Genomic DNA, 4,729 nt, shown 5'->3' on the forward strand with positions numbered 1-4,729 from the left:
TCACAGAGCAAGTCCTCCAGTCGAAATCCCTTCGAATGCAGAGCGAACAAAACGAGAAGACAAGTTTGAAGGTAACGAAGAGAGCTCTAGAATGATGGCGCACCTGAACGCGATGTTTGAGGATCTGTGCTCTACTGCTATGAACGATTTGGAAGACAGTGTCCAAGCAGAGTACAGGTTATGCGTAGATCTGCTAACGACCAAAAGATTGGACCATGCCGTTAGTAAAAAGATCAACGATAAGATTCGTTCCTGCAGGAAGAAAGCGATGGATAAGCTGGAATCTTCCCTGCATAACTTGCAACTTGATATCTGCAGGATGAGAGACGTAGGCAGGCGCTCGGAGTACGAGAAGTACTTGAGAGATGAGGTGGATCTTGCAGTTCATGAACATGAACGATTCTTCAGCCATAGATTATTTAGATTAAACAAGGTTCTCGACTTATTCGAGTCACGAAGACGGTGTGGCCTTGTAAGTAAGGACAAGACAGAAAGATACATGAAGGATGATGCGGAGAAAGATGCATGGAAGAAGGATCTGAAAAAGACTTACAGTCAAATCCGGGAAAAAAGTCTGCAAGAACTCCGTTCCAACCTTGATTCTCGCCTTCGTGTATATAAGGTATGCTTGCAAGCGATGAACCTGGATTCTAAGACTGTTGCGAAAATCTTAGCTAAGGCCTTGAAGGTCAAGAAGTCAAGCATTGCAAACATGAAGAGGACTTTCGTTCGTGTCAAAATGGAGATGAAGAAAAGAACGGTTACGATAAGTCCAGAAGAGTGGAGGGAGTATATTAAAGAAGAGGCTGCATCTGCCATGCTAGATACCGAGAAACAATTGCAGAATTTCATTTACGATATTAACCGTATGGTGTTTGATTTAGAAGAAAGGCAAGACTCGTCAACTCCTAGTTGCATCTGTCTCCGCTCTGCATTCAGAAGAATAAGTCGTGGCGTTCGTCGTTTTTTTTGCTAGGTTTTTCAAGTTCAGCCGCAGTAGTAGATGTAGTTATTGCGCATGCAGAAGAAGTTTACTTATAGTGGACCCAAGAATGGAATCAAGTTACAAAATTCTTCAGCAATATATAGTGGAAAAATTCTAGAACAGCGATTTCAAGCAACAAGAATTGCCGCAGCATTGAAAAATTTTCATTTGTACAGTATTCGTTAGTAGATAAAAAGAGTAGATAAGGCTGAATATAATAAAGAAAGTGTTCCTGAAATGGCTTTGTCTTAGCAACAACATTAGGTTTAACTTTGACAGGGACGTCCAAGTAGGGGAGGATGGGCTCCAGCCCGTTTGTAAAATAGTTTTTGCTGTATTCGAACAAGAAAGAAGAGGAAACAGCGAGAGAGGGAGGGAGGGAAATGTTAGGTGAAAATAGAACGAGAAAGATAAGGAAACATAGTTGCCTTCATAGTCATTTACAATTTGCGTATATTCATACAAATTTTAGAAATTTTTAACAATTTCTTAAGTATATACAGTCTTATAATTAAAAGAAACAGTGGTTCATTCATACCATAACCAGATATCATAAAGTAACTAATAACTTTGAAGAATGTCCAAAATAAAGTTAACGTAAGTTCAAAAATGTTTCAAGTTGCCTTATTCTTCCGTTACATTGTAGTATGTGCATAGATTGATGTCGACCCATACGTCAGAATAACTATAACTTATGAAAATTTAAACAAAGGATTCATATCAAAGATGAAAGTTTATAAGACATTACGTATAATTTCCAAGAATTTTCCAAAACAAAGTTAATATGAGGTTTAAATTAATTTATTACACATATTCTTTCATATTATTGCATAATAGAATGTCCACAGGTTTAAGCCTACACGCACGACAGAATAACTATGGCTAAATATTTCAAGACAGACAAAGACATTGAACATTCCCGTTTAGGGAGCATTTTTATTATGTTAGACAACTTGAGCCGGCCCATAAGCTGCCATGAACTAGTGGATGAGTTTTAATTGATAACCTTCTAAAATTCCGCACATGTCAAGTAAAGATTAAATCACAAACACCTTCTTTGACAAGTCCATGGTACAACTGTCAAAACACATACATTTGTGATGCACATAAACAAATTACGAAACAAGGACAATATTAGATATCTAACAGTCAATATCAAACCACATTTTCTTATCTCAAAACAATATAAATTCCCCTTGTAAAGATATATTTTTCAAATATCCATATTCGTATATCTATCTTGCTAGCAAATGCAAAGTGTTGGAAAATATCGATCTTAAATGTTCACAAGGCTTATATTTTTTCGACCTTATAGAATGTTTCTTGTACGAAACAAGTTTTTCACCGGAATTTGGCCCTTATGGATATACAAATAATTACAATTTTAACTAAATCGAAGGTATTTTTATTGAAATTAGACCCTCAAATGAATAGATACGTTGTGTAAAATACACCATCAACCTTGCAATAGCTGCTAGGTAAGTAACTTTTAAATACATGGTTCTAATTGTAAATGCTAATTCTATTAACCTTGCATGGTTCGACATTTTTCGAATACTTTGAATCCTAACCTGATTCTTGCAGTTTGCGTTTGTGCGCAGAATGTCAAACCGATATCACATTCTTAATTGACTACTATCTATTTGACAGGAAACATCTAAGAATAGCTAAATGTGGGAAAATAAATTTATGAAGCCTTTCCCCCTTGCATTTTGTTCAATTACATTACTGATCCATACAAGCACAAACTATGAAATGAGAAAGGTTAGGTGTCCATAGCATTTGTTAAAGAAATATTAGTAATTATATATTGAAGTGTATTTTATGCCCACGTTACGCTTAGTTACGTTAAGTGGGACTGGAACTACAGTGCAATGCGACTCCACCGTGGATCGAATCTGGTGGTGACAGAGTTATTGCCACGTCATTGGGGGCGCCCTCAGTAATTAACCCTAACTTAGAGGCCCACACATTACTGCCTTTCGTTGTTTATGTACGTGATATACGAGAATGATTACGAACGTTACAATATTTAATTAATAGCAAGAACCACTTTTTTACTGTTACTTGCACGTAGAGTTGCAAAAAAGCAGGCTTTTTTGAATGGACGGGTTTTTTTTTCGAAATTTGTTCGAAAAAAAACCGGAAATTTTGGGATTTTTGGGTTTTGGCTTATTACCTATTTCGGCTAACCAATTTCACTTGCAGTGTTAGTTAAGGGTTTAGAGGTTTGTAATGTCATATTTTGGAATTAGCTAAATAATTTTACATGATGTAGCAGCCAAAAGATACATATTGCAATTTCTTCTACAGGGTGTTCAAAAGGTCACGCAACTGAGACATTGAACGCACGAAAATTATGCACAAAAGGAAAAAGCGATAGAGACATGAACATTCAGACGGGGAATAAGTTACTAAGCTAAGGTGTAAAAACGTTTTTGTACAAACTGAAAACATACATGGGTAAAAGACAGCTGTGGAGAATTGTTTTTGAAGCGTCTCCACAGCTGTCTTTAGTAACTTTTCCACCCTACTGAATGTTCATGTACAGCACAATTTTCTAGTTTAATATTAAAAAATATCCACATGGACAAAGTTAATACCCAATGTAAGATTCATGTTTTGATTACATTTTGTACAAAAGTAACGTACAGTCAAAATCTCAGTTGTGTGACTTTTTGGGTACCCTGCAGTGGCGTAGCGTGATTGTATGAAAGGTGTAAGACTTCCTTAGATAAACCTGACCTGAATATTGGATAAAGAAAACCCAAAGATATTTTAACTAAATAGAATCTATTTGAATCTAAGTCATGTATGGGCATACTCAATTTCAAACACAAAATGCACACACACTATGTTAACAATATTAGCATATGTATTACTTAATGAAAATTCTCATTTATTCTGTAACTCGATCCGACAAATTTCGCATTCAGCTTAGTTAAGGACACAAACCCTTCTTCTGGAAAGGTCATGTGATATTTTTATTCTTATTATTATTTTTCTTTCACTAAAAAAACATTTGTGCGAAATGCGTAGGATACAATTTGCAAATGCATTCGAGAATATTACTCATTATCATGGTTACGATATTTGCGCACATTTTGAAAAGCATATCAAGCAACTTAGTGAAAGGAAAAGGTAAAAAAAATATATATATATCTGTAAATCACAACGCTAAGTATTACGCGTATGCTTTTAACATTAGGGCAACTGGGATGCACGCGCCTAACTTTGCGGGCGCTGCCGGATCTAGGATTGCCAGACATTCCTCTTTTATCTTTAACTTCGCTGCTTCTAATGAAGGTAATATCCAACATTATACCATCTCTTTGTTAACTGAATAGTTAGCTTACACGACACCCGTTTTGTTAGCTACACCTCCCGTCAAGCATTGTTGAAACAACACGGGACTCGATTTTCTTGGTTCTCTTCGGACCGTGGCAAACATGAGTCAGACGCAGCGGGGACAGAAATTCTCGCCAGTTAGCACCCACTGTAATGCGTCTTACAGTTTGCTTACAGTGCCTGAGAATCGGGGCGCCCTGTCATTGGTTGAGAAGATACTACGCGAGCAAACACACCCGCTATGGGCGAGTCCAAATCATTTCTTCCATTCACCCTCACGTAAGTCCTCTCAAGAAGCCTTACAGAGAAACAACTCGAATCAAAACAAGTCCTCAATTGTTTAGTTAAAAGTTCTACTTGCAGTCTGATATTGCTATGTGCGTTCAAGCGATAAAT

This window comes from Lepisma saccharinum, chromosome 1 (assembly GCF_977018435.1).
Source record: "Lepisma saccharinum chromosome 1, izLepSacc3.1, whole genome shotgun sequence".
In the NCBI taxonomy this organism is placed as follows: domain Eukaryota; kingdom Metazoa; phylum Arthropoda; class Insecta; order Zygentoma; family Lepismatidae; genus Lepisma; species Lepisma saccharinum.